Source organism: Xiphophorus couchianus, chromosome 21 (assembly GCF_001444195.1).
Source record: "Xiphophorus couchianus chromosome 21, X_couchianus-1.0, whole genome shotgun sequence".
NCBI lineage: Eukaryota > Metazoa > Chordata > Actinopteri > Cyprinodontiformes > Poeciliidae > Xiphophorus > Xiphophorus couchianus.
Window position 1 is genome coordinate 17489151 of NC_040248.1, and position 13749 is coordinate 17502899.

Below are 13749 nucleotides of genomic sequence, written 5' to 3' on the forward strand. Positions count from 1 at the left end.
CATTGTATTTTTTTCTGTTAGATGGGCTTTTATTTTTTCTAATCTGATGAAACTTTGTATAAATAATGGTGTTAGGGTGATGTGACACCTTTCTCTGAGTGGGACCGAATGCATCCTTAAAAGAAAACATTTAACAAGCCTGTTCAAGTGTTAAGCTATTCAAAGAATGCACAATTTGGCAGATCTTTTGAAAAAAACAAAAAAACAATTAAATGTTCCTTCTGTCTGGAGGTAATTATGACAGAACGGGCATGCTGTGTAGGAGGAAGCCAAAAGCTTCTGCTGGTCACAACCTTTTCACTCTCCTAAACGTTGGCTAACAGACCATGCAGGCTGTAATTACGCAATCACAATTGCGTTTTCTTCCTGTTACGCAAAGCCATCGTTTGTGTCAAATAAAGCACGCATTTAAGTTTGTTTTTTTTAAAAAAAACATTTTAGAGTTTAGACTTTAAACCACTTCCCATTTGTCATTTTTCAACAAGTGGGCTGGAAAAGCAACTAAGTAGCCTACACACCACATTTTTATACCCACGCTGTGCTGCAGACATAAAAGTCTCTGGCATGGCCTTGTACTTGGCCAACTTTCAGGAGTGTTGGGGTGGATGCTTTAAACATGTGAATGTCGAAGTCAGCACTTTCATAAAGGCAAAGAGGCTCCTCGGAGAGAGGAGAAGGTTGCAATCTCTCCTCGTTCCAGAAGTAAATCTGTCCGCTGCAGCTCCTTCACTTCAAAAGTAGCAGAACGCACTCAGGGGAATAAAGAAGATTGAAGTGATGCTGAAGCTTGACTGCGGCGGATGATTTGCCCACCAGACATGTTTCCTAATATTAAGCAGCCGAGAAGATAACAGACGGATACAGATACGGTAGTTAGGGGGGGAAAAAAGTTTTATTTTGAGCACAAGCAATTTACACACATTTTCTCTTCTCCTCCTCCTCCGCCTCCCGCTGCCCCAACTAAATAAACTTTGACAGAGCAAATATTTTCAAGCTACACTCAGACTTTAGAATGCAGCCGTCATGAACTGCCATGTCAAAGTGCATCTGCATCATGGGGAGGCCTACACTCAATTGATCAATAATAGATGTTATGCTAAAGCTACAACTGCTGCCGTTTGCCGACCACATTTTCAGCCAGCTCCAACAGCAGAGGGTATCTGAGCGTCCTCTTCCTCCATGACTCCGGGATTCCGCGGAGACCGGTTTGCAAATAACGTCGAGAGGACAGATTAATGCAGAAGAACTCTTGGAATGGACGAGCGCGCTGTCAAAGCTAAGGAGTGTTTCACAAATATAGACGAGGAGGATGTATGCACAATGTTTCCATGCATCGTTTCTCATCAAGACCTGCAAAAACATTCTACTTTTAGTGCGTCTGACTGACAATTTCACAAAAATACAACCTTTAATTTGTAGGTAATTGCTTGGTTCACAGGTAATTTTGTTCAACAAAATTGCCAGCATCACACTTTCTGGTACCTTCGATATGAATGAGTTGTGCTCTCTACACCATTTCAGAAGGTTGAAACATTGAGAGGAATTTTTTGATACAATTATTGATTGAACCGCGGCCCCGTTTAATCACAGAGGAAATGGACCGCAGCCAATCAGGTGTAACGATAGGAAGTCGACTACCTCTGCCAAAAAAAAAAAACGGAACGGTGAGCGTCTCCGCTCCCGCACGCACTTCGCGATCCAATTTACTCTCGCAAATTTTGCCACAATAGTCCAGTTCAATTTAATTCAAAACTACTTTATTGGTCACAAAGGGAACCATTGCTCTAGGGACTGAGGCGACCATGGAAGAAGTTTGATGCGTGTGATGAAACGTTTTGCGCTGGTTTGGTGGCGTTCTGATCTGAAGAGCTGCACTCCCAAAACTCCTTTGGTAGAGTAACAGAACCACAGCATTACACGTCCTCCGCCATGTTTTAACAGTGGGGCGTGAGTTCCATAACCTTCTCTCACAATCCTTGCTTGGAGGCGCAGTTCCGATCAAAGTGCCACACATTAGCATTTGTTATTATTGTCTCTTTCAGCTTTTAATCATATATGTAATAATGACCATTTTGTGAAAGCGTACCTCTACATTGAAATGCATTACATCTGCAGATATTTAATAAAAAAAAAACTATGCACAATCTTTTTCCCACACCAGTATGAGTTCAGATCATTGCCTGACATTCCTACTGTACCTGCGCCCCGAAGCAGGCTCCGATGAAGGAGGCCCGGCTGGCGGTGCATCCCCCTCGGCGTATGGTGTCCCTCACAGCCTCCTCCAGCTGTTTCATGGTCAGGACCCCGTGCAGCGCCGCCTGGAACGCGCCGGGCAAAGCTGGACACAGACGACCGCAGGCATGTTTCCAATTATCCGCAAAAGCACCGTCATTTGCTCCGCTCTTCAGACGCCATTAGCAGGGACGTGAGCGGATCTAGCGAGGGGAACTTTAAAAGCTGTTTAAACCCCGAGACAGCCAACTCAGCAGGGGAGGGCAGGATAAAAAATAAAAAAAAACGGAGGAGGAGGGAGAGCATTACAGATCAAAGGCAAAAGGGGGGCCTAATGACAGGATCTACATTCAGGAAGGGCGTGCAGGCCATGCCAAGTCAACAGACCTGAGTCCCGCTGCCATCTACTGGCTTACCTCATGTGTTAGTGAACACAGCGGGTATGAGCTGATGGGACGCTTTGGCTAAGTTCTCCTTCACCTGGCCGATATGCGCTTCAGTCGAGACAGAGAAGAAGAAGAAGAAGAAGAAGAAGAAGAAGAAGAAGGAGAAGAAGAGAAACAAAATACAGTGGTTCATTCGAATCTCATCAGTCAAACTTTGGTGTTTATTCAAAGATGGTCTGCATATACTTCTATTCTAACTGCTCCTGTTTAAAGGGGAATTAGTTTCCGCTGTGCAAATTCAAGATAGACATCAGCATGTACAGCATTTCTTATTGGAAAACTTATGCTTAACTATCATGGATGCTCCAGGGCTTTTCATTAGCTCAGTGAAATTAAATCTGAGAGGCAAACTGATTGGACTGAGGTTGTGGCTCATTTCACATAATGGTAATTATGTGGTTCTTACCCAAGATTGCATGTTTACTCTCTCCTCTTAAGATCACCTTACAACTCTTAGTTTCCCAATTTCTAATGACCACGGTAAATGCAACCCCTAAGTACTAACACATATAGGCCTAAAGACTGCTACATTCACAAAGCAGGGCCCCACTTTGATAGTTGTAGTTTACGGCGTCAGATCAATTCACCAATGACAGCCCTGTCCAGATCCTGAGGGTTCTTCCTGTTGGGGTTGCTCAGCTGAGCCACAACTGCATCCAAAGCGTCGGGATCCGGGCCTTTCAGAACGAAAAGTTCCAGAAATCTGGAATTCGCACACAAACGCACCACGATTCAGGATGCCCCTGGCGCCTAAGATGCAATCCGGCGAAATCGTCGCTCCCCTCTGCATCCCCATCCTCACCTCGCAGCAGCCAGAGTCACTGCCACGCACATGTCGTTGTTTTGGGTGACGCGCGTGGCGCTCTCCACTTTCTCCAGCATCTCGGGTCGCCCGGCGAACATGGCGACGACCGGAGCGAGTTTGGTGACACCGTCAATCTGACAGTCCACGTCGCAGCCTTAAAGAAAAAAAAAAAAAAAAAAAGTACGGCGGGATTATAGTCTTCATATATTTTATATCAGATGCCAGTTCGTTTGAGATTATGGTTACATTTTTTCATCACCTGGTTCTTCTTTTCCGGCGTCAACATTTCTTAAGAAAGCCTTCAGGCTCGCGTTCCTCCACGGACCGTCAATGGGAAGAATGGCTTTGGGACCTAACCGGTGAAACGATGAGAGGGTTTCATGGCGGTCAAATCACCAGATAGATGTTAATATTACACAAGGGTATATGCAGATTGTAGTTTTGATGGTGATTGTTTCAGTTAGTACGGGAGAGAACCTATGAAACCAGCCCAGCACTTTGTCAAAATATCACTGCTCCCTTTGTTAGATCAGGAATTTTATTGTCATTAACTCCCTTTTCGGGTATCAATTTCACAACCCAAATCTAGGCCTGATTACCGCCAGACTTGTAGAATAAAGAAATTCACCCAGTCCGAACCCGTCTGACAACATGAGGTAGGCTAAAAGATCTCAAAACCCCAGTGGTGTTTCACATTTTCTCCATATGGAGAAAACATGGAACAGCGGTGAACCGTGCCAGTAGTGGCTGGCCCATCGAAACCACCGTAAGAATGCAACAAAAAACGTATAAACTTATCCAGGAAGTTGCACAAGAACCACAAGCCTCGCTTTGTGTTAAGCTTTGGACAGTGTCAATTATTAGAAATAAGAAAATAAGGACGAAATAGGGGTAAAAATTACATTTGTGGGAGAGTTTCTAGGCTGACTTCAGGCAACAAGAAATTCTGTTGCTTTGGGAATATTTGGGATTATTGAGACAAAAATCCAGTGGATTTTTAGTTTTCGCAAAACGTTATTAGAACTGGTGTAAGACTTGTTTAAAATCTACATCATGGTTGTAGAGCCTGTCGTTGCTCTGCTGTGTCAAAAAAATGGATGATTTGTGGTAACTGATGAAACTTTGTGCCAAAAAATGCTGAAGGACAACGTCTGACCTCGAGTTATTAGTAACCTTACGCACTAAATTAATTGGATTAGGCAGCAGGACAATGATTCAAAGCATAAAAATGTGTCTACCTCTGAATAAAAGCAAAAAAAACAAAACAATAGAAAATAAAATAAAAGTGAGGATTTTGCAATGCCTTAGTCAAAGTCCAGTTCAATAGATCATTTATCCGTAAGGCCCCATTAATGTGGCTGGTGGTATTTAAATGAATTCATCACTTAGAAACTGTTTTAGTATAGTTTTCAAATTCAGATTATCTTTGTTTCGCATAAAACACTGCTTGGATGTCTGAAACTTTTTGTGTGTTTTGAAGTGTCAAACAACAGAAGAAATCGTAAAATATCTGTATAGATTTTCACCAGATGGAAAAAAACGTATGCTTTCTAGAGTTCAGGTTTCTCTAGGTGAAGCTTGGCGTTCGGTCGTGACGAAAGTTCCCTCCGAAAAATAACGACGCAATGACTCCAAGACATGCAGCTGTCTGCCGTTTACTGGACCCAGCGGCGTACTCTGCTGCTGTGGTAAGTTACTGCAGAACTGAATCTTACATGTCACCCTCGCAGTAAAACAAGGCAGCAAACATTTACGGCGCAACAGAGAGCGCAATCGAGAATAGGGAAGTTGTGCTTCCTGCCACGTTTATACGGACAGGGACTGTCCCTTCAGCAAAAAAAAAAAAGACAAAAACATACAGAGGGTTTTAACAGATCGTAACAGTGGCTCTCACATCCCCTCCGGCCTACAAAGTTGGACATTAACGCATAGGGAAATCGGTGTAAAACGGAAAGTCACCAAGTACCTCCTTTTTTCCTGTAAGGATCGTTGACGGGCAGATCGTACAACGTTCCCGGCCCAAAGAACTCGTAGAAGCGCCTAGTCAGGTCTTTCACATCGACATCTATCAAAAAAAGTCAGAAACTGTAATTATTAAGTGATTAAATAAGAAGAAAGACCAGCTGTAAAGCTTAGAAAAAACATGCTGACTGATAAAAGAACAGCTTGACGTCTTTAGGAAAAGGTTTTCTGATTCCGTTTATTTTCACGTGACGTTTTCTTTCAAGCAAAAGTGAAAACAAACCATTTTGATAACAAGCAGTCGAGCCAGGGCTCTGAAAAGTGTCTCGCGTGTGCGTGTCACACTTCTCGCCGCCCTGCTTTGGGAGAAGTCCAGTACCTCCGCACTGACTCAGCGACTCCAGCAGGACGTACGCCTGGTCTCCGTAGCAGGTCTGCTCGCCCGTTGTCCTGCGATAGAAAGGATTTGCTGACAGAGGCCGAAACTCGGGACGGGGCTCCAGGTCGGAGAGGACTTCATTCAGCCGGTCCGGGTTGTAGATCCAGTGCATCGGCTGAGCTGTAGGGGTAAACGGAGAACCGGAGGGACGGGAAGAGATGGAAAATCTTTATAATATCTTCTTTTTTCTCTCTCTCTCCTTTGCTTTCCTAAAGTGTTTTACCTGCTGTTAATGGTCTGTATCTCTGTAACGGGAGATAAGGGCGTTCAAAGCCCTTAACCTTCTTCATTTTGTCAAGCTACATCTTTAGACTTTAATACATTGTACCTAATGGACCCACACAAAGTAGTTTGTAATTGTGAAATGGAGTTTAGGGAGCGTTTTATTTTTCACAAGTAAAATCTGAAATTGTGCCATGGTACAACAAAGAGAAGCATTTTTCCTTAACCAAGATGGAGATGTTAGACAGGAAGAAGAAAAAGAATCCTGGGAGAAAACTTGCTTAGACTTAGAAGTGGGGCGGAGCTTCATCTTCCACAGAACAACATTCAGATGTGTTAGATCGGCCCAGTCGAATTATGACAAATGAAAATCATAGATGACCTCCAAGTACGATTGAGTATTAAGGCCATATTAATAATAATAATAATAATAAAGGAAAATGACTTCCAATGAAGTCATTGCATTGCCAGAATAAAGTCATAATATTACGAGAATAAATTTGTAATAACATGAGAATAATTTTACAAGAAAAAAGTTGAATGAATATGAGAATAACGTCAAAAATATTTCAAGAATGAAGTCATAATATTACAAGATTGGTTGTGACATTATGACTTTATTCTTGTTTATACTTTATTATCGTGTTATGTCGAGTTGATTCTGGTAATGCTATGAATTTATTCTTGTAATTTTGAATTTATTTGCATCATTTTATTTTTATTTTCCGAGCACCCTGTCGAACTCCGTCAAATCTGACCGAGCCCAGGTTGGGTTTCTAAGTGAAAGGGCCGACTAAAATCCATCTTTGATTCAAACTGTACATAATCAGAGTTCGTCCGTTCATTTTGTTCAATTTGATAGTGTTCTGAAGGCTAACACGTGGTGACAAGAACGAATGCACTTGTTTAGAATTTGTTTATCAGTGTAGCTGTTCGGTGTAATCAGCATGGCTCAGAAACGACGGCACCTCCCTTAAACTCTACCGGCACGTCCAGATGTTTCTAACGGATAAAGCATCTGCGCAACTGGACTAAACAGAAACAACATTGCAACAGCATTCTGTTTGAAATATGTTGAGCTTTTAACAGCAACGTAACCTGTATGACTGAGCAGTGTTATCTGTACAGGTGGTGTGTATCTCACCTGCTGCATCTGCCACAGCTGCCCCAATAATGGCGCCAATGGCTCTGTCAGCCGCGCTCGAGGCCATCTGCTTCTATTAAACCACAGACAAGACATTCAATATGTCTGACATTACGACGTCTCATACTAAAAAAAATACATAAATTAAAAACAAAACAAAACAACTACAGCTTGAAATGAAAGTTTGCGAATTTCATTAGAGAAATGGAAATACAGTACAGCTCCCTACTGCTGTTGGGGAAAATGGTAGCTTGTGGCTAAAAATACTTGACCCGGACGCAGAGTAAAAAAAAAAAAAAAAAATCCACATGCAGAAGTCATTGCGTTTGGTTCTCGTCGCGCTATTAGCTTCTGCAACTTCTACGTTGCAACAGACTGCAATGAAACATCACCAGTCATCACTTTTGTCATGTAAATTACAGTGTAATTGAATATCTATGCGAACACTTCAGGTTTACTGTCACTAAAAGGTATCAAAACATTATATTCTGCTACAAAAAGCATCAGTTAAACAGTTTTTTCTTCTCTTCATACCTACCTCGACGTGCAACCTTCTGTGCTGCTCCTTCTAGTCCTGTTTCAGTCAGTTTTCCGGAAGGCGCTAAAAACAGCGGTCAGCCAAGTGATAAGAACAGCCAATCACATGCAGCCTATGAGAAACTGTTACTTAACGCACTGAATCAAGGCCTAGTATTTAACACTCTGGGATGCCTTCAGTTCCTATTCCATTTGTGTCGCTTCAGTTCCTATTCCATTTGTGTCGCTTGGACAGCCCCCCCCCCCTTCCACACAAACACACACACACACACACACAAAAATCTTTCGAAAATTGCCTTAGAAATATTCTGTATGAATTCATAGTGCCCAATTTCTTTTTACAGCCACTCCCTATTTAATTCGCCAGCATACACACACACAAAAAAAAAAAAATCCACAGATTTTCAGAATTATTTAGGTCCTTAAACACTAGGCTTAGCCAATAAAGTCTCTCTGTATAATGCTAAGTTTTTTCAATTTTAATTTTTTGTTTTACCTGACCCTGCCAGTGTAAAGAAAATGGGCAATGACAGTTTCTGAAAATTCACCAACATCATGTTTTGTGTGACTTTGTGTTTTTCTCTTCACCCCCATTTATGCAAATGTGCTGTTTCGCAGCATTATGTCCCTCCACGCCACTAGGTGGAGCCACCGACAAGAAGTAAGAGAAACGGTGGGAAGAGTAAGAACGTGACGGAGACGTGACGGTGCTGCGCTCCTTCGTTTAGCTCGTGTCTGATGTCCTACATTAAATAAATGCACTAAGTTGTCCAAGAACGTGACTTATTTTTCCACACCATTACACAGTAGGTGTATGAGAGATTCACTTAATAAAATGATGCTAAATAAAACTGTCATGTGTAACCAGGTGGCACCATTAGGTGTCGCACTCTCTCCAGCCAGAGCCTCCAGAAAAGGGAAGCTGGAAGGGTGGTGGCCAGGTGTCCATTTCCTGTGTGTTAGGCCGGCTGTGTGTTGGGCCAACGCTGTTTGCTGGCTGTGGTAGGTTGGGGGAAATCGTTTTAAAGTGCTTCTTTTAAGCAAGTGGTGCTGATGTGGTGTTTTTATACAGGACTGCATTGTTGATGGTGTTCGGCTGGTAGCGTTACCTGGGCGTGGGTGTTCGACGCCGCAGGTAGGTTTTTATACATTGGTCCTTTTAATCCGAATCCGAGTGTGTTTATATATTGTTTTATTTGCTAGGGTTGCACCAGATTGGATACACCAAGATTTGATTTGGAAGTGTTGATTTATGCAATGCAGGTAGGCAAGAGTTTTAATTTCTTTTAGGTTGATTTGATTAAAATGACTTAATACACATTTAGTAATTTTTGTGTTTTTGTTTCACAGTTTTTGCACTGCCTCCTGCTGTCCCTTTTAGCGTTTGGTTTGTTCTTTTTTGTTAGCCCGCCGAGTTAGGATCATTTTTCTGCTTGTAGTACTTGTGAGGGCGGGCTGACAACTTTTTCATTCATTTTGTTTGTTTTGTTTTTTGTTTATTTTGTGACACTTCCCTGATTTCTTCTATCCTGTTTGGCGTGATCCCCATGTTGGGTTGACAACGAACGGATAAAGCTAGCTTCATGTATTCAACAATAAATATCAACTAGAAAATTCCTGAAGAAATTTAACCGGGGCCTGCCAAAGTGTGCCCGTCGGTTTGGACCCAGCGTTCTGATGCTAGACATTAGCATCAATGCTAAAGAAAGCTGCAACGTAATCAATAGCATGAGGAGATTGACAAGAATGTTTACTAACATGGACTTGCACCAGTCAGTATGATAAAGTAAGTGTATCAGCTAAAATGAGCAAAAATGCTAATGTTAGCGTGATCGCTATCAGTAGCATGTGGGACATCACTAGGATGTTTTCTATAATTGACTTACTCCATGCAGTATACTAAACATGGCTAATAAGTCAAATAAATAGCTAATAGCTTATTAAAGCTAAAATGCTAATGCTAATGAACTGCCTTGCTGTGCAAGGCAGTTCCCTAACCTGAGAGAAAAATATAATGCATACTAATATTATTGCACCGCCTATGGAGGTGCATTAACCTGAGGGGGATATTGAGGCTTTTATTTTGAAAAAAACAAAACATAAGCTTCATATTAAATGACCACACTAATTAAAATGTCTAACAGTGTTTTGGGTTAAATCCGTTATTTACTGGCCAAAACAGCCAGTAGCTCTAAATGGCAGCTCAGCCCTCTGTTTTAACTGAGTGTTAGTTAGAACTACAGTGATGCGTATTTGTAGTCCTCTCATCTAAAAATTGTCAAGGCTTTTATTTTGAAATTTTTGTTAAGCTTCATTTCAAAGGGCCAAACTAATCCCATGTATAACAGTCATTGGATTGAATCAGTTATATAATGCTCAAAAGAGCAATTACCTGATCTAAAAATATTCAAGGCTTTTATTTTGAAATTTTCAGTATGCTTCATTTTAAAGTTCCAAACTAATCCCATGTGTAACAGTGACTGAGTTAAATCAGTTATATACAGCCCATAGCAGCAATTAGTTCTAAAGGCCTCTGCTTCAACTGAGTCTTCCTCCATAGATAGAACTACAGTGATGCGTATTTGTAGTCCTAACCAGCAGCCAATAACCTCCTGAGTTCCGTTGCTATGGTAAATAATTCTCTCTGCCAACTGTCAGCTGAGTGAGACATGCAGGGGGAGACAATTTTCTGTTTGAGCCAGCCAGTTTGACACAAAAAAAAGCATTCGGAACAACTCCTTCCCGTTCGGGAACCGTAATACATATTTGAAAACCGTTTGAAGCGTATGAGAGGGCTATTTGTCGTCTCCGATAGTCCCGTGATTCATATCTCTACCTCATTCACAGTATTAACGGCGATGAGAGAAAGAAATGGTGTGCCGAGATCTGAAATTTTTGAGAAATATATGGAAATACATGGGAGAGAGCCTGAGAGAGCGACAGAAAATCCTGTCGCATGACTTTGCTCTGAAGCACCGTGACAGAAAACCGTACGGCCTAGAGAAATTTCAAAAACATTTTACCGGAGCAGGCAGTTTGATACCAATTGGGCGATATTTGTGGGCGTGACGGCGATTTCAAAATTATTTTGGGGTCAAAAATTCTCTTCACTTCTCGCTCTAAAGGAGCGGCAGTTGGTGTCAGTTACGCTCTGCGTTTCGGCAGTTGGAAATTTGGATCGTTTTTCGCTTTTTACGTCGCCATCGTAAGTCCGATTCCCAATAAAAGTAATAGCTCCCTTCTCGGCATCGAGCCGCACGTTTTGATACCACTTTTGTGGGGGTGCAGGCAGCGGTACGAGCCGCGTTAACGGTGATGGAAGAAAAATAAATAAAGAGACATTATATCGGGTGTAGAATAATAGGTGCCTGCCATGCAATGCATGGAGGCAGTTACAGGGTAGTAGGGGAAAAGTGGTAACGTCTATAATAAATGTTTGAAACTGATGAGAACTGATTTCTGGTACATGTAACAGAGAGTAACTTTAACACTTCCTATCAAAAGATAACACAACACGTCAGGATACCACCGTAATCCTTAATAAGGTTGGGTTGGGGAGTGGATCGAGGTTTAGATACATGTAGCAAACTCTCTATAACGGCTGTTTTACGACCGTTATCGCTAAAAACCGTAATTATGAAACAAAATCTTTTCCCTTGAACGTCTAAGCACGTCTAGCATGTAATTACGAAATCAGCACCAAATGAACTTGTAAATTTACATTTTAGCAGGGACAGTTTCCACCAGCTTCACACTACTAACCTGTAAACAAGAACAGTTTAGCAAACGAAGAACGACTGCCTTCTTTTTCCCCAAACTGTGTCTGAGGTGCGAGGGGGCGGGGCTCCTCACTCTAGGTCTCCTGGTGAAACGCTGTCTATAATTTGGTTCTTTTTTTTTTCTTTAATTTCACGTGGTATTTTGGTCAATTTCGCTCTAAAAAAAAAACAACATATATAATGCATTGTAATACTAATAATTTACGTGGTGGCTTATACCCTTAAATTTTCTTGACTATATAAACAAATGATTATTACAATCTCCCACTTTATGGTGAATCACATTAGCAGGGCGCACCATTGAACACAGATTTGTCTTTTTTGTGTGTGTTTAGGGTCTTAACTGTGTTTTGTGAGTGTTTTTATTCATGGTGTTGTAAGACAAGACAGCAGTAGCCATCCAAGGAAGACCTACCTGTGGGTTCAGGATTTATTTTTACTGTTTTGTTTTTTTTTTCCGGCCGGTGGACAGCAGGAAGCAGTGGTAAAACTGTAAAAACCAAAATGACTAAAGCTTATTATTAAATCACTTTAATCAAGTCAATCTAGAACACATTAAAAACACGGCATCACATGAACCAGTCAAACTTGGTGTAGTAGATCTGGTGCAGCCCTACCAGATAAAAGCAATATCAAAAAACAAAAACATACAATTCAATCTGATTAAAAGAGACAAATGTATGTGGAACAACCACACGCCCAGGTAACGCTGCCACCGTTTTTATAATGCGGCCCTGTATAAAAACACCACATCAGGACAAACTTATTTAAGAGGATCAATTTAAAACCGTTTTCCTCCAAACCTGCCACAGCCAGCAAACACACACCTGGTCACACACACAGGAAATTGACACCTGGCCACCACCCTCCCAGCTTCCCTTTTATGGAGGCTCAGGCTGTGGAGGGAGCGCCACCTAATGGTGCCACCTGTTACACACAGTAAGCCTCCCAGGAATATGGTGGGAAGTGAGCTGGCTTTGCTGTTGCCTGGCAACATGGCATACATGACATTATTCCACTAATGTAATCTGATGATGTCAAAGTGTTATGATGTCATAAGGGACATAATGATCTGTCCCTTATGACATCATAAGGAACAGATGCCTTGAATATCCAGCGTCTGAATCAAACTTGCAGAAGTCAAGCAGCAGCTCGGACGTTGGTTTTTCCACAGTGGATTTAACATTGAATTTTTTCGTAGCTTTTCTGATAGATCGATCGAACAGTCAACATGTCGGCAGTTACACCTCATGCATTAAACAAAGACGAAGTCAACCAAATGACTAGAGAGGAATTGGCCTTTGTGGTCCTGGATTGGATACAAAGGATGAAAGAAATTGGTGCAATGCTGGGAAGGGAGGAGGAATTGAAAAAACAGTTGGGAATAGCTCAGGAACAAATTGAGCATCTAAATACAAATAATGATTCGCTCACTCAAGAGCTAAAGGAGTCTAACCGACAAAACAGGAACCTGAAAGAGAAGACAATCCCAAAGTTACAACGAGAGATCGAGAACCATATTTCCCACAGGAATCAGTTGAGGTCTGACAATGATAGCTACCAAAAGAAAGTCAAAGAGTTGCAAACATCTTTAACTAAACTCAAGAGGGAATCAAGACAGGAGGTGGATAATATCTCAAAAGGAATAGATGCAGTGGAGTCACAAAGAACAGCGGACCAAAAGACAATTGACAGGCATCAAGATGATGTGAAGAGACTTGAGGTTGAGCTGTTAAAGAGGATGAACGATATCGGCATTTTGAAGAACGAGGTTACACACCACAAAGACAGATCCACACGTCTTCAGGGCAAAATAGAGCATCTAGAAAGGCAGTTGGACAAAGCAGCAGAGGAAAAGAAAGCTCTTATGAAGAAAATTCCACAAAATCCATCGGAGGACGTCATAATTAAAACTGAGCAAGAGTTTTTAGCTCAGCTGACGTTATGTGGACCAGCAATAGCGGAGGAAAAATTGAGACGCAGGAGATTAATAAATCAAATGATGAAGAAAGAACAAGAGATGAATGAACTGCAGAAGGAACATGCAGAGAACCAGTCTGAGCTCTTAGCCTTACGACACCACAAAGCCTTTCAACAACAGCAAGAAGCCAGGAATGAGAAAAAATGTTTTGAATTTGATTGGAGAAAGATGAAGGAAGAAATTAAAGCCTTAAATGGTCAAA

The 13749-nt window shown here is 41.6% G+C and overlaps 1 long non-coding RNA gene and 1 pseudogene across 1 annotated transcript; one reads left to right on the top strand and one right to left on the bottom strand.

Annotated features, from left to right (window-relative positions):
- Window positions 1-1061: 1061 nt before the first annotated feature.
- Window positions 1062-7910, bottom strand: LOC114136386 (crystallin J1B-like; annotated as a pseudogene).
- Window positions 7911-8664: 754 nt separating this feature from the next.
- Window positions 8665-9193, top strand: LOC114137087 (uncharacterized). Its single transcript, XR_003593941.1, has 4 exons — window positions 8665-8789; window positions 8860-8922; window positions 8991-9050; window positions 9138-9193. It is a non-coding gene; the product is annotated as an uncharacterized LOC114137087 (long non-coding RNA).
- The last annotated feature ends 4556 nt before the right edge of the window (window positions 9194-13749 follow it).